At 39.9% G+C, this 23,591-nt stretch overlaps 1 protein-coding gene across 1 annotated transcript in view; it reads left to right on the top strand.

Annotated features, from left to right (window-relative positions):
* LOC122796056 (TBC1 domain family member 17-like) overlaps positions 1–23,591 on the top strand; it is a 180,770-nt gene that overhangs the window by 38,145 nt on the left and 119,034 nt on the right. The window lies entirely within an intron of this gene.

The raw sequence follows: 23,591 nt of genomic DNA on the forward strand, positions 1-23,591 counted from the left end.
GGAGTCATCATCATCATCATCATCATCATCATCATGCCTTTTCCTGTTTTTTTAAGAGTTCATGGTGTTGTGTAAACTGTTGCCACATCTTTCATTTCAAAGTTGTTGTTCTACCTCCTCTGTCAGTTATGCCTGACTGTAACAGATCTTCTCTGACACAATCTATGCATCTCTTAGATTGAACGTCTTCATCTCCTCTTGCCTTCTGATTCTCCCAAACCTTCTTTACTAAATTATCTTCTGCTTTCCTGCTCATCTGACCAAACAACCACAATCTGTTGTCACTGGCTTTCTCTGTATCGCATATGGGCTATTTTGGTTTCTACTCTGATGTCCTCATTTCTTCAGCTGTCCCACAATTTGTGTCTTACTACTAATTCAGGAATTTCATCACTATCACCTCAAGTGTCCTCAATTGCTCTGTCGTCACTGACCAACCTGTTGTGCCATACAGTAACACCGACCTTACCCCTGCTTTGTACACCTTACTCTTCAGCTTCTTTGTCATTCTTCTGTTAAAAACTACCCCTGGCACTTTGTGCCTGTTGACTGCAGCATCCCTGATTCTAGCTTTGATGTCCTTATTCATACTTCCCTTTTCCTCATCCTCACCTTCGTAGATATTTGAAGCTGTCAACCTATTCCACTATTCCCCCTTCTATCTCAGGTTTCACTTAAGTAACAGTGGAGTTCCCACATGTAATCATTAGTGGACCGGAGTTCCGCTGTGGTGACTCCTAACTGGGAAAACCCAAAAACAGTTTACTGTATGGTGGATTTATTTTAAAACTAGTTTAAGTGACACGTCCATTTCAGAAAGTGACTTATAACAGGCACACACACACACACACACACACACACACACACACACACACACACACACACACACACACACACACACACACACACACATTAGTGAGTGCAGCATACAGTTAACTTTTTTGGGTGGCAGTTTGTATCATAGGATGAATTGTGACAAGGATGTTGTTCTAGACAGCGCCTGGTTGCTAAAGAAGGGGTATATGTAGTTTTTGCCTAGTTTTTCTGTGTATGTATTGTGAAAAGAGACATGCAGAGTGCAATGGTGGCAAGTTCAAACTGTATGCGACAGTCAGAACAATTTAGCCTTTCCTCATTCAGCCAGTTCTTAGGCATGCCTTCCTGTCAGATAGTGCAAAATACTGTTAAACAGATGTGTTGTAGAAATGGCTGATGTCTGCCATACCGTGAATATTCTGCAACAGCTTGCCCTTCCCTTCTAACCTAAGCATGTGCTCTATGTTACAACTTTCTACATGCAGCCTTCTTGTGAATATCATCTCATCTATATACCAAGCATGGTAGGTGATTATTATAATATTGTTATATAATCTATGCATGTATTTATGCATCTATAAACTCCTTATCTGTGCATACATGCAATGATGAAAGTAGAAATCACCAAGCATGATTCATGCAGGTTGATTCTGTAATGTTTCTCATAAACAGTGTAATGAAGAGTGAGAGGCTTGAGAGAGAATACTGCACAAAATGGTAAATGTATGAATCAATTTTCTCACATTATCATACATTAGGTGGCATAAAGTAATTTGTATATTGTGAAAAGAGATAATATTAGATGAGTCAAAGGACATTTCTACACATGAAAGCTGAAAATTTACCATAGTGTGGCCTTACTAAGGGCCTGTATAAGGAATGCCAAAAGACAGGATATATATCTTTATTCCTGAGACTTTCTGTTTAAAAACATCACTGCAGATATGCCAAAATGCAGTTTATATAAGCTGAGCATTTATTAAAAAAAAAAAATCATGGCGCATAAAGTGTCTGCCCAGCAGGAAATCAAAAGTAGTTACTTCTGCATTGCTGGGCCCTGACTTGGAGAAAGAGCATGATTGTTACCAAAGAAGCATGATGATTAGATTAGAACAAAATACCGGGCCCCATCATTTCTGGACTGAAGTGTTCACTAGAGAGCTAATTTGAGGTGATGTAAAGTTAGGACAGGAACCTCAGTGTGGGAAATAATGACTGCAGTGCTAAAATGGTCCTGCTGAGACAGAACTGCTTCAAAGGTAAAATGTATTGCAGTATTTCTCTGTTAAGAGTACAAGCACATACCAAATCTTGCTGGTACAAAAGTAGCTCAGAGGGCTGATTTCATATTGTAGGATTTTGTTTGTCCCTTGGCAGTGTTGTTTTGCTGAGTTTAACAACTTAAGCTGAATTGTTTGTGCTGTTGTTATTTGTGTGTACTGAATTTGAGCTTTCAGAACTTGGGTTGTATGTTTGTTATACGTGTGGATTTATTCAGAACTTAGGTTTTATTTCTATTATAATTATCAAATGTGTTTGTTTGTTTGTTTGTTTGTTTGTTTGTTTAACGAAGTACAAGATGATTCTGTGTGTCTCAGAATCAATGGTCTAGTTAATTTGTTTAAAGTGATACTAGTTATAAGTGAATGCTGCACGAATTGACATGGTCTGCAGGTCATAACGTATTTATAACTAATTATTCAACATGAATCACTGTACCAACAGCCCAAGTTGTTTGCTTTTATTCAGCTGTAGACATCGCCATATGTCTTTCAGCAGTAAATTTTTTTCCCAAGCTCACCCACTCACTATGTGAATAATGCAATTAACATGCTATGCCTTTTTCAGGGGAAGGGGATGTGTTTTTCAGCTAGGTATATACCTCACAGTACAATCCAGTGTCCCAGACTTTGCCATGCCTGCTGAATGCACCAGCAATTACTCTGTTGTGTAGGTATGTGTGGTCTTACACAGACACACACACACACAACACATGCATTGATACCACTGCATACTGGCCCTGGATGGAGGACTGTGAGTTAAGAAAAATAATACAAAAATGATGAACACCTGCAGAAGTCTGCTCACCTCTGCTCACCTGTTGGCCTAGTTAGCAATGTGGTTACAGCCAGACAATGGGGAATGAATTCAGTTAAAAGGGTGAAAAAGGAGCATGATTGTCTTGCTAGGGAGGACAAGAAATTGATGGTTTAGAGAACTCTGCATTCAAATGTGTTTCTTAAAGTAATCAGGCATCACACACACTGTTGTGTGAGTTCACTTCCTGGCAGTTGCTTATTTAATTGTACAAGTTCTTCTGCACTGGTAATTTTTCATCTCTGCAATTTCCCCTGCATTAGTAGTGCTGCTCCAGAATAAGGGCATGTGCATGGTTGTAGCAGTGACCCAAAGAAAACATTTATGGCATATATTGCCTTTTTAGAATTACTTGCAACAACAAAGAGAACCTTACCTCTTCTGCACACGGCCTACCATTAGTCCACATTTATCCTACTTCTGTTCTTCACACTTACATTCATCCTTTCATACTATGACTGGAAGTTTCATATTATAGAAATGCAAACTTTACCAACCAGGTGCTGTCTTGAATGTCTTACATCTTTAAGCAGCATAGCACCATAACTTATATTTATTTTTTATTTACATGTATTTAATGGGAAAGTCTGACTGGGTCATAAAAAAAAAAAAACATTTTCAGCAGAGGTCTGGGGAAAAGAGTTGTAACAGGTTAACATACATTCACAGCAGAAGCTGTCAAAGTACATAATAATGAGTGCAATTTTTAATAGTAGAGACCAAAGCAAAACATTGACTACTACAGCAGAAAATGAAGAACAGAAGGATGAAACGTTTATAATATTCTGAAAGACTGCAGCAGCATTGTTTTGAACTAAAATGTGAGCAATCCCAGGCTGCTTTGCTATTTTATTTATTTATTTATTTATTTATTTATATTTGTTGACCGGGAGTGTCCGACTGGACATAGGTCCATTTTCAGCGGAGGCCCGGAGAGAAAAGTTCCACAGTTAAAATAAACAGACAGTAGTTACATTGGATTACATAGCGATTAACAATTTACATAGCAATTACTTACAACATATTTACAGATGAAGAACATAGTACATCAGTAGACAACTAGAATCTTTATCTGTGAAGTATATAACAGACATTAACAAATGTTAAAATAAGAAGTTCCTGCTGTATAAGTACTAGGCTTATGAGCATCTGAGCTTGCTATAATCAAGGTAGTTAGTGGAGTGGAAAGAAAGGTAGTGGTTGGATGGGGTGGGTGATATTAGAGTGGGAGTTGCAAGGGCATAGCCAGCATGTTTTTAGGTGTGCTTTTAGTAAAGTTTTGAAGTGGGTGCATTATGGTACAGAGGTAATTGTGGGTGGGAGGGAGTTCCATAATTTGGCTATGGTGCAAGAGAATAGTGCTTCACCAGCAGAGTTATTGGCTTTAATGATCTGCAAGTGATTTTTGTTGCTGGATCTTAGTGGTCTGGTGGTGCGATAGGGTTAGAGTAGATTCTGGAGGGATGGGACATTTAGTGGGTGGTTTACTAGTTTGTGGGCGAGTGAGAGTTGATACCATTGAAGGAGGTGAGGGAGTTCAAGCCAGCCCAGTTCAGCAAGTGAGAGACAGTGGTGACTACGGTAGGATGGCCCTGTGGCGAATTTGACAATTTTGTTGTAGCAGGTCTCTAGCTTGTTTAGATCGGATTGCCTTAGGTTGGTATATATTGGAGAGGCATAAAGTAGGGTGGAGATAAGGTGGGAATTTGCTATTGAAATCTTTGCTGCTTTGGTGAGAAGATGCTTATTTCTGTATAACGCTCCTAGTTTTTTGTGGACTTTTTTATGGTCATGGATATGTGAATGTCAAATTTTAGTTTATTGTCTATTTCCACTCCTAGCAATTTGGTGTGTTCAGTTGGGTATATAGTGGTGTTGTCTTTTGCTGTGATGTTAAAGTGAGAGTTGTTTTGAGTATGTTTGGTGGGTTGGAAGATGAGTAGTTTAGTTTTGTTTGGGTTGAGCATTAATTGGGCATCGGATAACCAAGTTTCAACAGAGGAAAAGGCTTCCTGTGTGACTTTTACAGTTTCTGTAGGGACTGGGCTGAGCAGATGATGGTCGAGTCATCTGCGTATTGTATGAGTGTGCCATATGTGGTGGCAGAGGCTAGATTATTTGTGAAAACAGGGAAGAGTAGGGGTCCAAGGATGGATCCTTGGGGAACCCCTATGGAGACAGGCAGTTGGGGAGATATGTCATTTTGCCATACAACGGATTGTTGGCAGTCAGACAGGTAACTCTGAAACCAGTTGGTGACTGATTGTGAGAAGGATAGGTTACTGAGGACAGAGATAAGTTGTTTGTGTGGGACCATGTCAAATGCTTTAGATAGGTCTAGGAAAGTAGCAGAGGAGAGATAGCCATTGTTTTTATGCTGAAGGATAGTGTTAGTAAAGGAGAGTAAGGCAGTGGTGGTGCTATGGTTTGGTCGGAAACCATGCTGAGTATTGGAAAGGAGGTTGTTAGTAAGGAGGTAGTCTGAGACCTGAGAGTGTATGCATCTCTCTAGTATTTTGGAGAGTGGAGAGAGAATAGCTATGGGGTGGTAATTAGTTAGTTCTGTGGTGGGTCCGCCTTTGTGGAGGGGAATTATATGTGATACTTTCCACAGTGTGAGAACATAACTTTCTGACAGAGATCGGTTAATCAAGATGGATACTGGGCAGGCCAGAGCATCAGCTGCGATTTGTAGGTATTCACTTGGGAGGTTGTCTGCTGCTAATTTGGTGGGCTTAAGTTTAGTTAAGAGTTATTTTATGTTGGAGGTAGGTACAGGAGAAAAAGTGAAGGCAGTGGGGAGATTAGTAGTTGAAGGTGTGGGTTGGAGGGGAGGGGAGTTGTGTTGTTTAGCTAGTGATAGTATGGTTTGTGTGAAGTGTGTGTTGAATGAGGTAGCAATATTTTCTAAGGAGTGAGGGATGTTAGGAGGAGGGGTACTGCCTTTACCTGGGTGGAGGATGGAGTTTATGGAGGACCAGAATTGTTTGGGGCTGTGTTCGGAGGAGTTTAGGGCAGACTGGTAGTATTGGAATTTGTCCTGTTTTATTAGCTTTTTGACTCTATTGCGTAGTTCTAGGAATTTCTGTCTAGTTGAGGGGGTCTTGGTTTTGCGCCAGTGCTCCCAGGCTTTATCCCTGTTTTTCATTTCTGACTTAGTGGTTTTCTGTAGCCATGGGGAGGGTTGTGCTTTGATTCTTGAAAGTCTTATGGGGGCATGGTAATTAAGGATGCTCAGGAAGGTAGTATTAAAAAATTCAACTGCGTCATCAAGACTGAGGTACTTTAGGGGATGCCAGTTACATTCTTTGAGGGATGAGATGAATGTGAATGGGTTAAAGTTTATTTTTTTATGTATCTGACGGTAGACGACAGGTTTAGCTTGGTATAGGTATTTTTTCAGTAGAAATGTTGGGGAGTGATCACTGAGGCTATCTGATAAGCAGCCTGTTATATATGACTGGGGGCTCTTACTGACTAGTATCCAATCCAGGGTAGTGTTCTTGCTGGAGTTTTTATTTATCCTGGTTGGCGACTGGACTAGTTGGGTGAAGCCATGAAGTTTTACATGATGGGTTGGATGGTTGCCAGAACAGGATTGCCAGTCAATATTGAAATCACCTAAAATGATAGTTTCTTGGGGGAGATGGTGGGTAGACCAGCTAAGGAGGTTTTCTAGTGGAGGGATGTTTTGGCCAGGTGGGAAGTAGCATCCAATTATGTTGATGGTTTTGTTTTGGTTTATTTTGAGGTTGGTATATATTATTTCTAAATTGCCTATTTGTGGAGCTGATGATTTTAAGATCTGGATGTTTAGATGCTGTTTAAATATTATAGCTAAACCGCCTCCTTTCTTGTTTAGCCGGTCTAATCTTAGTATGCCATAACCTGTAGGGAGTATTTGCTCACTGGTAATGTGAGGTTTTAGCCTGGTTTCTGTCAGGATGACTATATCTGGGGAGTACAAGTCTATGATGGCATGGAGTTCATGGACTTTGTTGGATATACTTCTAATATTTAGGCTTAGTAGAAGGAAGTCATTTGGCTTTCTATTGTCTGTAATATGGGAGAAGTTGTGGTTTCTAGTCTGATTATGAGGATTGGGGTTGGAGACAGTAGGGCCAGGGTTGGGGTGGATATCTCCACTTAGGGCTAGTTTTGATATGCATGAGGTTATTAGTTTTCTCAGTTTTTGAATGTGTTTGTTTATAAGGGAAACTTTATGATTGTGCTCTTTGGGTAATAGGTATGGCGGGAGGGTTACTATGTTAAGTTGTAGGGATGCTTTATGTTTGAGTAATATAGTTGGTAGAATATGTGGGGGTGCATAGGGATGGTTGTTGAGTTGGTGGGAGGGGAGCTGAGTGAGGGTGAGATATGAGTGGTGGTGTGAGTAGTAGTACAGTGGTAGTGGTTGAGTGCAGGAATGATAGAGCTTTGGTAGGATGTAAGATATGCAAGGAGAGTGCATGCAGTGAGCATAGGTAAGGTATGCTTGTACATGTTAGTTGAGGATGTGTGATAGTAGTGGGAAGATGGAGGAGGTAGTGTTGGGTTAGTGCTGTGGTTGGCTACTGGAAAGATGGGAGGGGTTTGTGAGTGTAATAAAGGTGGGACCACTGGGGGCGGGAGGGAATAGGGGGCAGGGTGTGGAGCGAAGCGAGTAGAGACCCTGTTAGTTGCTCTTATGAGGGGGCTGGAAACAATCAGGTAACAGAGTTAATTGATGAATGAACATATGATAGTGACAAGGATGATTGTAGTTTTAAAAAATGATGCCTGCCACAGGTAATATTTATTAACTTTGGGATTGTCTTAAGGTAATAAACAGGGAAGGGGGAGTGGAGAACAAGGGTGTGAGCAGGCAGTTCTTTGTACTGCTGCTAATGAGCCAAAGTAAAGACAAGTTAGTGTTTGAGAAACAATCACAACTGACCAAGGACTGCTCTGAAACTGTAAGTCATTTCTTAACCATTTTCAGGTGGAAAAACAGGATAACCTTGTATCAGTAGGCCACTGTGGTCTCAGTTTAAATTAATAGACACACAGTATTGATCAGATTATGGATACTATCTGCTAACAGAAGGGAATAAGAGAGAAAGTGGAAGAAGAGTGTGTATGTGGGGGGGGGGAGGGGCTGCTTACATGCCAAAGCAGAGTGCTCTCCAGGTGAAAATGAATATTGGCTCAAACAGGTAGACACATACTCAAAGTTAACTTTAGTTGTTTGCAGACAGTTCAGACCCGGACTGCACTTTTCTTATAAGAATGATAAAGGTGGTACTGCAGTTGAATACTTAAGAGTGGTGTTAGGTTCAAAGTTAACTTTAGCTGTTTGCAGACAGTTCAGACCCGGACTGCACTTTTCTTATAAGAATGATAAAGGTGGCACCGCAGTTGAATACTTAAGAGTGGTGTTAGGTCTAGAAAAGAGAGTACAGAGAGGAGTAAGCACTTTGAGATGGTAAAGATATATTATAAAGATTACAAAAAACAAACTGAGCAAATAGCTACTGTATGCAGGAAAAATGTCTTTGTTTTTGTGAGAGTAGATCAAGGACAGCAATGTTTGGAATCCCATACTCCAGTCCTATATTGATTAGCTGTGATGCTCCTCAGGTTCCTTTCTGTAACCCTGTTACCTTTTAATGTGTAGGCCACTGCCACATGACTGTCACTGTTAAAGTGACAGCCCAACCCAGACCGTATATACAAATGAGAAAAAAGGGCTGTGGATGGATGGATGCATTATCATAAGGAATACCACTGTGAGATACAGGCTGAATTTTGATTTTTTTTATGCTTCTGGCACTCAGCTCTAATTCTTCTTTACCCCATCATTAGATGACCCTGGCTCTGAGGTGAATAAAATGCCTCACTCAAAAATTTGATTGGATAGCAGTCAAGAATTATGGCTCAGTCCTGAAAGACAGAGGTATTAGTAGGTTATCTTTTTTCTCAACTAGGATTAACAGTAAATACATGGCAAGTGAGCTATAAACAAATGTAGTGCAGATGATGTTGGATAAATCAGATACATGGCATATGTAGGTGTTATTTTCAGCAGAGGTCAAATACTATTTTCTGTTCTTGCTTAAACATTTTTTACATCCAATAATTCTCACCTGGATAAATGTCTTCTTCTGCCAGGAAATTTACCAGCACTTGTTGACTGTCATCCATTTTGATTAGTATAATACCATATGCCTTGGTCTTTCTCACTGATATGCACCACAACAAAACTGGAAGGCTTGTTGACTGGGACCATTGAAATTGGTCTCTATAATGTTTGTCTTGTTGAATCTACACTGATTACCATGATAAGTGGCATTGATCCTCAAGGTAGGTGCCCTAATATACAATGCCATACACATCCAAAGCCCTAAGATTCTAAAGCATAGACTAGAGCAGATGCTTATCCCTCATTTCGTAAGTGGTAATTATCTGTGTGAATTTTCTGCCTTACCAAGGCAGAAACTGTTGAAGTACCATACTTTTCAAAACAAAAGCTTTGAAAAATGTTTGTTTTGTTCAGATTTTGAATTTTGAATTTATATGCTTCTTTAAATAATTTAATTTATATTGCCAGTCTTAAAAACATTTATTTCCATGACCACTATTTGTTGTTTGGTTTGTTTGCTTGTTTTTTTCCCTTTACAGAAATTATGACTTGTGAAAGACACCTTGTAAAATAGTTTTCATTCATTAATTGCCTTGTACAAACAAAACACATATAGTGTGAAAGCAGTATAAGTGTGTGTGTGTGTGCGTGTGTGTGTGTGTGTGTGTGTGTGTGTGTGTGTGTGTGTGTGTGTGTGTGTGTGTGTGTGTATGTATATATATATATATATATATATATATATATATATATAAAATTCTTCTTTTTTAACTGGATAACCAACCAGACAAAATGTCTGTTCTGCTTTCAGGGGTGATACAGGAGTACTGTCTGGGTAAGTAATTTATCACACATTAAATAAACATGAATTCAGGGACTCAAACCTAGAATACCTGAATTATGCTCATTAACAGGTCAATTCTCCTTGCTGTTTTGTGCTAGAATGCCAAACTCAGCATAACCTGCAATGCAGTGCTGATTTGTACACAATTAGAAGACATCATTGTTACAAAGACATGCATCTGGAGCCTTTCTCCCCAGGCCTCTGCTGAAAATTGGCTTTGTTCCAAGTCGGACTTTCCCGGTTAACAAATGTTAAATAAATAAATAATCATTGAATACAATTTTTGGTCATTATAGAAGCTCAGTGAACACATCAGTGCTGAGGGAGCCTCAGTGTAGCTGCAGGACATATTAAGTTTCCCAGAGGTAGAAGGCATAAAAACATTATCAGCATGGCTTGCACATTGAAGAGGAGGCTTTCTGAACTCACCAGTGATTTACAACACACACAAAGTCCACAAGGCAACATGCACTTAATGCAGAGACTATGGGCACATCCTGCTTCCCTGCTGTGGCTGCAGGTAATAACAGGGAGATGTGGCAGGTGTACTGCAGCCATCAAACAACCAGCACCCCATTTATTTTACTGGTGTACTTTGAGACACATTAATGAGTATATGTAGTTCCTCAATACAGTAATATGAGTGAACCCAGGAACTTTGTAATATATAAGACATGCTAGATGTACTGAGAACAGTGCACATTATCATTAAATCATGCCCTGCCACTGAGAAGGATGCACACTGTAGAGAAACAGGAAGGTGATCACTCCTTAAAATGCTGCATTATACATAATGCAGTAACTTGTATCAACAATACCAGTGTCATGTCGTTAGCAATGTACACAACACATGCATCTTGTGACACCTTTACCTACACACACACACACACACACACACACACACACACACACACACACACACACACACACACACACACACACACACAATGAATGCTGACAAACATAAATAAACAATAGAACAAGAAATATTGATCACTATGCATGTCCATGTATGGTAATGCCTACTCATTATCTCAGTGGATGCTAACTGCACAAACTGTCACAAGACATCATACAGCATTCCACCAGTGCCCTAACTACACATCCCTGATGCATATAGCTAAATGCAGCTTTGTTATGAGACAAACAAAATCAACTGCAACCCTTCCTAATGGTTGCATAGCATTGCAATCATCTGATGAGGAAGTTAATAACTCAGTGGGAGCTGCTGAAGAGTATGTTGCATGCTAGTTGTGGTACATTAGTGTATGTAGGGTGGGGCAGGGTGACTTGCCTATGGTTATCTCTGGCACAGATGTGAGTGTTGGCTGCAACATGGCTGTAAAAGATACACTGCTTTATTGCTAAAGCCCATTGCAAAAGTTTGACTTGTTATTAAGGGCTGTTCTGGAACATCAGTAGTAGCACTTGAGAGTTGAAACTGGTTGGGTTAAGTGTCAGTTGTACTGGTTGTCACACTGTATCCCAGGCTTATGCAGGAAGTAGACCTCTCATAAGAGGATAAAACTTCCTTTGAAGAAGAATGAAAACTGAACAGATGTAAGACTGAGCATTTTGTGTAAAAGCTGCAGTAAACTGATTTCAGTGAAGCTGATGTTCAGACTATCATTTCTCTTTAGCCACTGCAACTGATTAGTACATTTGCAAATAATTCAGGTTTTTGGTTTGTGTGACAGATAAAAAGAGAGAGAGTAAAAATCTCCATAGACATAACAAGTGAGGAAGTAAAAATGTTGAGTAACTTAATTTAAATTTCAATAAACTGCTGTGCACCTTATTTTCATCATACAGCAATGTTAATGTGACTCTCCTAAATAATCATGTGGCTCTGTAAATGCATCTTGTGTAACATGAGGCAAACGTATTTACTGAATTGTATCAATGCTGACAAAATCAGGAGTGTGCTAAATTAAATGTATAATGGCATACCTTACATGCTCAGAGGGCCAGCTGCCTTTGATTCTTGAGAATATTGCCTTCAGGAATTATTTTATCATCTGCCACCTGTTTTTTTAATGTAACAACACTCATTAAGTTTTTTTATTTTTCCTGTGGATACAGTCACTAGAATCGAGAAAGTATTTGTTCAGAAATTAAATAATAACCAAGGGATGTAGTACATCTAATTTGTCACAAGAAAATGAATACTAACAAAAGAAACCCTAAAATGTCAGCATTTAAAAGGAACCTCAAATGTAGGGGAAAGTATCAAAAAGAGAAATTTAACTATAATCAGGGATACTTAAACTACAATTGCCTGTTTTGTTATAATACACAGTCAGGTCCAAAGAGAAAAAAAAAAGATTTGGTGTATGTGCGTACACATGTGTTTGTGTGTCTCTGCATCTGTTTAAGTGAATTGTCTGAGGGTTTCCCATTGTAAGTTCGATGACTAGAAGCACAATACTTTTAACTGTGAAAAATCTTAGCATAATTAGGAGAAAATGTATATTAAATCCAAAACTGATGTGTGTTGGATAATTGTCTTTTCCCCAGTAAACAGTGATCTCAGTGTTACTGTAAGTATTGAGAATGTGGTAGGTGCAGTCCCACCTTGTTTAATCCCTTGACCTTTTTCCCAGTCTTCTAACTCGTCCTTGACTAGTCCATAGCACAGCACAAGCCACTCTTATAAAATTCCACACCACTCTCTTAACTTTTTACTTTTATCTTTCCCTCCACTCTGAAATGCAGATGGGCATAATCGGTGTTGGCTGACATTGCCTTAACTTGATATCCTTGATACCTTCTACAATGGTTAACATCCAGAATTCTGTCTTGTTCAGTGCAGTCCTGCACCAGTTGGTAGATCCCCTCATAGTCCAAGACCCCAGTCAACTCCCTCCCTCTCTACCCTGAAGTTTAAAACTGCCAGTCTGTTTCTACAGATTTAGATGTTTCAAGAGTATCACTCTCTTCCTTCTGCTGTATGCCTTTATTCTCTCCTCCCACCTATTTCTCATTTATCTCTTTTGTTTTGTCGGATGGATGATGCACTATATCGGTTTTCCATCTCTACCCTCATTTACTTTAACTTAACTGTCAGGGCACTTAGCCGGCCTCTAACCATGGCTATACCCTTTGCCCATTCCTAGTCTGGTTTTCCTTCTCATCTCTCTCTCTCTTCTCTGTCATTCTTGAGCACCTATCATCATTTTCTCCCATATCCCCCCATTAGCCCATAATTCTATGATACCAGCAATGCCCGCCAGTATTATCATTTAATGCTACGTGCTGTTCTTATTTAACTCAACATGTAATGCAAGTGAAAATAGTACAGTTTTTACCAGATCATAAACAGTATTTGATAAATAAACCTGCTAATTCTGGGTCATTTGTTTGTTCATAGGTTCATAAGTGTGTACTAGGCCAATGGCCCTGGAGCCTTTACATGCCTAGCCTATAGAAGTGCCCTGGCATCATGCCGCCCAACATTAGTTCCCAATGCCTCTATCAAGTAGAGCCAATGGAGTAATCCTAGGGGTGAACTTTCTATTTCCCATCCACTCATCAAGATTTCTCTTGAAGAGGGCCAGTGAGGTGCTCTGCTTGACATGTATGGGAAGTCTGTTCCAGAGCATGGGCAGTCTCTGGTTTATGAACCTGTCCCTCCAGCATGTTCTGTTGATTGTGGTAATGAAGTTGAGATCTCTGTAGTGTGTGGTGCAGAGGGATTTGGAATTCTTTATATGTAGCATTTCTAACAGAGCTGGGTCAGACATGGCTGTGTAGGTCAAGCAGAGATCACCTCTTAGTAGCTGATATGAGACAGAGAATAGCTGGAGTTTTTTTTTTAGTCTGTCTATGTAGGACAAGTGTTTAAGGCCTAGGATCTTCTTTGTGAGATACTTTTGTGGCTTTTCCAGCTGTTGCATGTGTCTAGTGAGGTACATGCCAAATGGGGCATTATACTCGATGATTGGCCTAATGAGGGAAGAGTAGATAGAGGTGATGACCTCTTTCTTCCTGGATGCAAAACCCTTGGTAATGAGATGTCCACACAGAAGGACTTTCTGACCAAAGTGGTAATGTGGTGGTTGAAGAAGAGGTTGCTGTTAACCTGTGTCCCCAGATCTCTTATAATACCTTTAGTGCTCAGTGGGCTCCCATTGATGTGGTAATTAGTGGGAATTGAGTTTTTCCGAAAGGGGGTGATGACACATTTTTTGGCATTAAGCTTAAGGCTATGGTTTTTGACACCAATCATTGGTCTCAGTGAGGCCTTTCTGTAGGATGTCTACATCACTTGGGGAGTTAATAATGGCTCCCAGCTTGCAGTCATCTGTGAACATGGTCAGCCAGATTCCCTTCGTGTTGGCCTGGAATTCTGAGAAGTAGATGCCAAACAGGAGAGGACCCAAGACTGATCTCTGTGGGACTCCACTCGTGACTGGTTATGGGTCTGTAGTCACTCCCCCTTTATGGAGAGGGATGACTGTAGCAGTACACCATTCAGTAGAAGCAAAGCCTGATGTGAGGCTGTGATTGAACAGGGCACACAGATGTGGTGCCAGTTCACTTTGTAGTTCATGTAGAACACATCCAGGGATATTGTCAGGTCCCATGGAAGCTGTATTCTTGGCCTTGGACAATGCAGCTTTAACCTGTGCTGCAATAATGCTGGGTGGCTGGCATTCCTCCAGTATTGTGATTTGTCCCCTTGGGGGAGAGGTAAAGTTGGCACTGAATCTGTCGGCCAGTATGTTGGCAATATCTGTTGGCTCAGTATAGGAGGTACCATTGTGCAGAAACTCAGAGCAAACCTAGGTATTGCAGTGGAAATTCTTGATATAACTATAGAAGGCTTTGTGGTTGTTTTTAGTGTCTGTCACAATTCTGCCTTCATAACTGGCTTTAGAGGTTTTGCTGAGGGATCTCAACTTTTTGTTGAGGCTAATAAGAGAGTTTTTCCAGTTTTGGGACTTCACCTTTTCTGCAACAATTTCTTCCTTCTGTTGTAGAGTTTATTAATGGCAGGGGACCACCAGATTGGATTCCTTTTTTTGGAGGAGAGCATCTTGGCTCTGTTGAGTATGACTAGTTCCATGCTTTTATGTACGTGTTTGTGCAGTGCATTCGTGTATGATTTGGCAGTCATGCATCTATTTTCCATTGACATGGGTGCCATGAAGTTAGCCACCTCTGTTTTTAGGAGACAAAAGTCAGCTTTTGAGAAGTTTTTTATGGTGGTTCACTTTGCCGGGATGTGGATGAGATATGGATTTCCATAATGATTAATTTGTGGTCAGATCTAACCAGGGAGAAACTGACTATTGGTGTAGAGCAAAAGTTGCCCATGTTAGTAATAACCAGGTCAAGGATGTTGCTTCCTCTAATGGGGGTAAGAATGAGCTGGTCCAGGGCATTGTAATTGATGAATTCCAGGAAGAGTTGGGCCAGTGTATTGGTGCATGAGTAGTTTTCCCAGTTGATGGAGGGGTAGTTGAAGTCACCTAGTAAGAGAGTGTTCCGCTGGACCTTAATAGTTTCCAGGGTGTTTAGAAATGTGGAGTGAGAGTCTTGGGGTATGGTTGGGGACCTATAGAAGGCTACAACCTGAATTGCCATCTTACCCAATGTTAGTTGTACCTGAAGTATCTCAGATGCGTTATGCTGGTCTACTAGTCTGGAGGTGTGCACATCCTTTATGAATATGGAGACACCACCGCCTTTGGAGCTTCAGTCCACATTCTGGGTCCAAAAGGTGTGGAATAATTTATAGCCTGGTAGTGCAGAGGTGCTTTCTGCTGCTTTAAACCAGGTCTCCGTTACAGCACAAATGTCGATATTCTTCATTTAGAGGAGTGCTTCGAGCAAGTGCATCTTGAGGTTTAGACTTTTAGCATTGAGCAGCATGACCCTCAGATTGCATTTATTTATAGCTGTTATGGTGGTAATTTGGTCTTTGGAACATCACCTAAAAATGCACTATAGGGGTGGCAAGAGTCTTAGCCAGTATCTGGAAACCCAGGGCTGACAAATGCAGGCCATCTCTGGCAAAGCATCGAGGTCTGTCAGTCATGTCATCCCAAGCAGACAGATACTGGATCCCCTTATAATGGCACCAGAAACAGCCAATTGTTGAAGTCAATCATTTCTGCTTGTACTGCAATATCATTCTGGGCGATGGTAGGATGCTGCTCAGGGCTAGGGTCATACCTGCCTTCGCCACATAATCCAAGAGCTCCTCCATGTCTCTTTTCATGTAGTCCAGGGTGGTGCATCTCAAGTCATTCACACCCACATGGACAGTGACAGAGTCATACTTGTACTTGTTGTGGAGTGACCTGAGTGCATGTGTTATGTGTCGGATTCTGGCACCTGATCGACAGCTGACTGTTACCTTCTCCTTATTCAACCTAGTGAGTGGGACATCTGTGTGCCTCACTATTGAGTCACCTATGATTAGTGTATTGGGCAAGTTGTTTTGTTTTAGGGGCTTAGGTTGAGGGGCACACTGTGTAGGTGAGCTATGTGTCTTGTGGTTTGTGCTGTGTTGTGGTGGTCGAGTGCGTTTCTGCCTTGGAGGTCTCTGCTGTTTGGGTAGATTTCTGTTGAGAGTCTCCGCGAACGTGGGAATGTGGTTTGTGTTTCTGTGTGAGAGCTTATTTGGTGGGTATTCTGGAGGGCTATGTGATGTATGTGATCTGGTGCAGGTGTTGACCTTCTCCTCTTGACCAGCTATTCGGTCTTGGCTTGAGAGTGCATGGCTTCCAGTTTGGATATATAAGTGCATCTCTCACAAGTCTGAGTGTTGGGAGGTTAGAGGAGAGGGTTGTCTGTGTATGTGAGGCAGTTGCTACACTGCCTCAGAATTCCAGAGTTCACCAGGTTAATACAGAAAGCACAGGGAACTATCATTTAGACATGCCATGAGGGATGGTCATTATTACTACTAAGTACTGGAGTTGTTTCCTTATATATTCCTTTTACAGGAAAAATGTCACTCAAGGTGTCTGAGTCTGTACAGAGCACTGCCAAACACATGAGAGGAAACTAATACATAGACCCTGAAAATGTAGGCAGATACTCTGAAGTTAGGAAGAAATCAAGCAGTACTTACTGAAAACTAAAGAATTAGCTTGTCAAGAATAACGAAAAGAGGGGAGTCGCATGAATGGCTACTGCCTGGCTACTTCTAATACTGGGCTCAGCACAGCTTCTCTCTGTTGGGATACAATATTCCTTTGTGTTTTTTCACTCACCAGAAGCAAAATGTTAGCACCAATCCCAAGAAGGGAAGCAGGCCACGGCCTGTCTGGTGATCCACAGTATTGCATCCCAGATGATGCAAGGGTCTGCAGGTTTGTAGCCTTTTTCTGGTAGATGCCTCGAGAAGCAACCAGACCACTCAGGTACATTAAGCACAGTCACTAACTCTCCAGCCAGAAAGAGTCAGGAATCAATGCACTCTGCTTCTACTCGCACTATGATCAGAATATAAAGCACAGATTCCAAGCTGTCACCTATAAAGCAGTTATTCAGCTTTCTGGTGATCAGCAGTCTCCAGGAAATAATGTAACTGCACTCCTTCTCTCACCAGGAGAAAATTGAAGCACTAATCCCAAGATGACTACTGAGAGGCAGAATGTTGGCTCTCCAGTAGCTGGTGGTCTTGCAATGGATGCTTAAAGGTAAGATGAAAAAATGGTTTATCCTAAACACTGCAGTGTGCACTAGAGGAGTTAGATGTGAAAGTAGGTAACTTAAGTTTTACCTGTCTAAAAAGTTAAGTTTTAGTGGAGAGTCACTATTTTTAAAACAGCAAGATAGATTGAAAGGGGGTGGTCACTTTTGTATTCTGGTACTATGGAATACAGCAGGGTGGCCAATAAATTTAAATAGTTGAAGGGGAGTGATTTCACAAAATGATAATTTTGTGCTTACTCACACCAGCCAGTAAAAGCAGAGAGGAAATGAGATATGTGGTCAAATTAACATAAGGGGCAGGCAATTAGAGAGACAGTGGTGTTTAAGAACACAACAGTGACCAGGTGGGAGGGAGGGAAAAAAATCTGTCTGACTCACAAGAGACAGAGCTGTGGTCTCTTTTCAAGTTTTAATATGCAGTTAAAAGCAGAATACAAGTAAAACAGTGTAAAGAAAACAAACTACAGTATACAAAACAGAAAAAGTCAATAAAGTAATACAAAATATAACAAATAAAAAGCAAACTAACCTTTCCCTCACAGCAAACTGTAGCAGAGTCTGGGTGAGCCGTTCTTAGTTATTTTCCTAGGATTTGCATTTAGCTTTCACGGTCTGAAATTCTTCTCTTATTTTTAAATCACATCTGGCTTTGGTAATTGCAGTGATGAGTAATCTGTACTTAATATATGGTGCCAGTAGCAATGATAAAGGAATATGGTTGTTATACAAAATATTCCTTGAATATAGAATAAACTCTCCTTGCATGTAATTTTGCTTCCTGATCCACATGTTAACATATAGAGAAGGCAGGATACATGAACAAGTAATAATGGTTATTAAATATCTTGATGAACAGTGGTCCTACAACTGAATGCTAGAGTCAGAATTATGTTGTGAAATAAATAAGGCCATGCAGTGTTTTGTACTGCAAACAAATTTGTAGCAAATCAGAAATGACCAGCAAAACTGACTTTGTACAGGAATGCCTACAGACTAAACAGCTTCCTGGAAATGTAAGTGACTCAAATTACAATAAAAAACTCTTAGTTTAAAAAAATACCTCAAAAAGAAACCTTACAGCAGTAAGACGTTTATTTTCCTAAGGGCTGGCCCCCCTGCACCTCAAATCTCCCCATTACTTATCCATACTGACACTCAGTTGCACATTGATGAAGAAAGTCCCCATTAAACTTTATTGCACAGTGATCCCATTGTTCCTAACTAAATGCATCAGTCACACACACAAACACACACACACACACACACACACACACACACACACACACACACACACACACACACACACACACACACAAACACACGCACACTCACACATGCATATGTGCACAAACTCCAAATAAAATAACCTCACATAATTGCACAGTGAGTTTGCACAAACAGCTGTCCTACTAGCTGTAAAAAGTATACTATGATCCCACTTTACTTAACAAAATAATATTCTAAAAACACAAAATCCAATCACCAATCTAAATCTCAGAAAACCACATGCTGCAAAATAGAAAACAAAACACGCAATTCAGCCAGAAGTATCACTTGGTACCTTAGAATATGTTATTAACAAGACAAATGATCAATCTATATAAAAAAGATATTTTAAAATGCAACATAACCACAACAAAAGAGTGTGGGAAAAAAACAGCTATGCGAGTAGGTAATTATGTGGATGTTCATCATGAAAAAGAAGACTCAGTCATATATGGTACCCACATGATCGTACTGGATCAGAGATAGCTGTGGCAGCACAGATACAGGGAAAGTGTGCCAAATAATCTTAGATGCCTACCGGCATGACTGCATGGAAGGTTAGGCAGGCCAAATAAGCCTTCTTGATTTCTATGATTCAGCATCACTCAAGACTCTAGGCAGTGGCATTTCAGGAATCATAGTATAATTTAGACTTAGCAAATGCATTCAATGCGCTGTGTCATGTAGAAACTGCTAACAGATTAAAAGTGAGCAGAGATAGTTCTTACAATACAAAACAGATAGATAATTTGTAATGGGGAGCATACCTTACTGGTATTAGGTAAACAATTACACTGGGCCTTAGTGAATAAAGGTATTGCATAGCCTTGAGCCATTCTATGGAACAGGCTCCCCATTCATGTGGAGCACAGTTTCTCCCTGTCTCTATTAATCACAACTTGGACCAATAGATGGTAATCGGGAATTCACCCCTGGTCTGGTGCCTATATCTCTGCTGAATAGAGGAAGTGAGTAAATCACCCCACATATAAATCTGTGTGCCGCATTTCGGTTGCATTGCTATGTTTACAAGGGCCCTAGTGGTTGTTGGCCAATTGTACACCTATGAACCTTTGAACCTCTGCGTCCAGTTGTTATCAACTTTATATTTTCATCTGACCTGGCATCATCCAAATACTGGATTTCAAAGTACATTGATGATTGTAAACTGAGGGAGTGAGCTATCCTAAAAACTGTAGACCAATAACTTGCCTTCCAATGATGTACAAACTACATACTGGAATCGATGCTGACAAAGTTTATAGTCATTGAGAAGAAAACTCAATCATGGCAATAGAACAAAAAAGTAAAATAAAGTTATATGGAACAAAGGATTATTTGTTGTTGAAGTCATAATGAAGAATTGTAAAAAGGGTAAGAACTTAAGTATAGCATGGATAAATTACAAAAGAGCATTTAATTGTATCCTACATTCATGGGTAAATGAGTGCTTACAAATGTATAAGATACACCCTACATTAATCAACTACATAACAGCAACCATGAAAGAGTGGCAAACCACTTTGCAGCTAAGCCACAATAAATAACAAATTATTATCCCTGGGATAAAATGTCAAAGGGGAATACGTCAGGGTGATTTTGTCAATGATGCTGTTTTGTCTTGCCTTTAACTCATTAAGCTGTATACTTAACAGATTAGGTCATGGCTATAATTTGGCTCCCAGAAAACAACAAAGTGTAAAGGCTTTGCATCTTCTTTTTCTGTGTGATTTAAAACTGTATAATTCATCAGATGGGGAATTGAAAGGACAACTGCAAGTGGTCAAAACTTTCTCAGATGGTATAAGAAACTAATTTGATCTTGATAAATGTGCAAAGCAACATTTAAAGCAGGAAAGCTTCAGCACCAAGAAAATATCAGTCTGTGTCAGGAATGTGATATAAAGGAACTTTAGCAGGAGGGAGGAGCAAATTGGTAAAGAACTGGCAATAAAACATGAACAAATGTGAACAAAACTCAGTAAGGAATATTTTAGAAGACTAAAATAATACTGAAAACAGCCCTGACATCTAAGAACAAAGTCCAGGCTATAAACCAATTTGCTCTTCCTGTTCTAGCTTACAGTTTTGGGGTGATTGACTGGCCCCAAAAGGTATTAGGTCAGTTGGACAGGTAAACAAGAAAAATGCTCACACTTTTCAAGTGATATATAAAATCAATATATACCAAGATTATATTGGACAGTGCAGTGGTGCAGTAGTAGTGTTGTCACCTCACAGCAAGAGGTTCTCCAGTTCGATTCTCGGCTGGGGTGCCTTCTGTGTGGAGTCTGCATGTCCTCCCTGAGTTTGTGTGGGTTTACTCCGGGTGCTCCAGTTTCCTCCCACATTACAAAGACATGCATCTGGAGCATTTATCCCTGAGCCTCGGCTGAAAATTGGCTCATTCCAAGTCAGACATTTCCGGTTAACAAATGTAAAATAAATAAATAAATATTTCATATTCTGAAGGAAATATGGGCATCCTCAAAATTGATCACATGTACAGATCTGCAGTTGTAGGACTGCATACATATCTGTTGACCTCACAAGATCCAAACATGATGAAAGTTTGAAAACATGAAGAGAGCAGGTGTAAAATGACTTACCTGCTTAGTATAACAGAAGAATATGGGTGTCAAGCAGTAATGGAAATCAAAACAGAAGTAGATAAAAATCAGGCAACAAATGAATGCACCAAAAAAACAAAAGAAGTAATGTAAGGAGAAGGATCTGATGAGAAGGCAAGAAATGTGGAAAAGGCATAAGTATAGTTGCAAAGACAGAAAACTCCTGGAATGACCTTGTGTCAATCAGGATCTGATGCAGGAATGGTTAAGGAGAGGTGAATTTAAACCAAAAGATGAAAGGTGAATATTTTCAGGCCAGAATAGTAGACTACATACACATTGGTTTACAAAGTCCATTGAACATGTAAATGAATGAAGAAAAATGTGTTCTGAATACCACTGATGAATATTTAATGACAAACTCAAGATTCACACAAAAAAGCTTTTGCTGCAAGAACTTCCTCAAGTGTCACTTCCTGTTGCATATATCAGATCCTTAAATATCTGTACTAAACATAGTTAATAATCACATACATTTAAAACTATTTTAAAGTTAATTGTACATATATACCCTTATTTATGAATAAAAAAACAGAGCTAAAAAGACAATAAAATATATGTAAAAAATTGTCTGATAAACTTTTTATAAAATGATGTCACTTCCTGTTGCTTACTTCAGATTAATAAATATACAACTAACTAATCACATTTAATTATATATATTTATTTATTTAACATTTGTTAACCAGGAGAGTCCAACTTGGAACAAAGCCAATTTTCAGCTAGATGCCCAGGGAGAAACACTCCAGACACATGACTTTGTAACATGGGAGGAAACCCACACGAACACAGGGAGGACATGCAGACTCCACACAGAAGGCCCCCAGCTGAGAATCAAACCAGTGAATCTCTTGGTGTGAGATGACGCTACCACTGCACCACTGTTCCATCGTAGACATTTATATGCATAATGGCCAATAATAATATAATAATAATATAGGACATAATCCTAGAAATGTATATACATAAATAATGCTACTAAAATAAAGAAAATACATTAATTTAAAAAGGTTTTATCTAATAGGCTTTACTTTAATTACATACTTTAAAGAGACAGATGTGTTTAAGCCTGGATGGCTGTCTGCTTTTAATACTTGTATCCATTTGTATTCAGCTCTTTCAGTTTACCAATGTCCCCTCCTCTATAATGATTAATAGTAAGAACTTTCATAACCTTAAACCTAAAGTTATGACCTTCACCTTCCTTCTGAATATGCTCAGTGATGATATTGGATATTCCAATATTTGATGCAAATTCTGTCTGGGCCATAGACCCTTTAGATTTTTCCACCATTGCTATGAGATGTACCCCTGCTAATCTGGAAGGCACACAGCAAAAGCAGAGAACTAGGAGGAAATGTAGGAAGAAACGGGAGCAGGAGTTATTCAGGACCGCTAACAAAGAATCAAGCAAAGCCGATCTTCAAAACAAACTAATTATCAACATCTCTCTCGATATTTTGAGTTCAGTTGAGATGTCAGTTTTGAAAAAGGGGTTAACTTTCATATCTGCATGCAATGGCAATATTGCTGTTGCTGTAAATGTATTGAGAGTTTTTACACAAACTTTGAATTTAAAGGTTTTGTTTAATGACAACACTTTTTCTTTCGGCTTTTTCCAGTTAGGGGTCGCCACAGCAGATCACCTGTCTGCTCATGATTGGCAGTGAAGTTTTACAGTGTTGAGTTACCATCCCGGTGCCCAACCTTCCACAGAAGGCACACACACACACACATGCACTCACACCTAGGGCCAATTTAATGTGTCCAATCCACCTACAACATGTCTTTGAGATGAAACCGGAGCACCCGGAGCAAACCTACGTGACCACAGAGAGGACATGCAGACTCCACACAGAAGGCACCCCAGCCGAGGACTGAACCGGAGAACCTATTGCTGGGAGGTGAAAATGCTAACAGCTTCACCACTGCGGCCTCCTCACAAATGTTTATGTTTCTAAGTGCAGTTAATGATACCATGCACTGCAAAAAGTTGTGCAGCTTCCATGAGAAAGTCCAAACAATCAGGTTATACAATACAGCTTAGTAATGCTTTCAGGCAAACAGCTCCTTCATCATGAGCCAATGAGCCAAATTATTAGCTCTGCATAGAAGGATCATGCAGTCTGTTAGAACAATATCACCAGGG

This window comes from Protopterus annectens, chromosome 2.part2 (assembly GCF_019279795.1).
Source record: "Protopterus annectens isolate FY-2018-M chromosome 2.part2, PAN1.0, whole genome shotgun sequence".
NCBI lineage: Eukaryota > Metazoa > Chordata > Ceratodontiformes > Protopteridae > Protopterus > Protopterus annectens.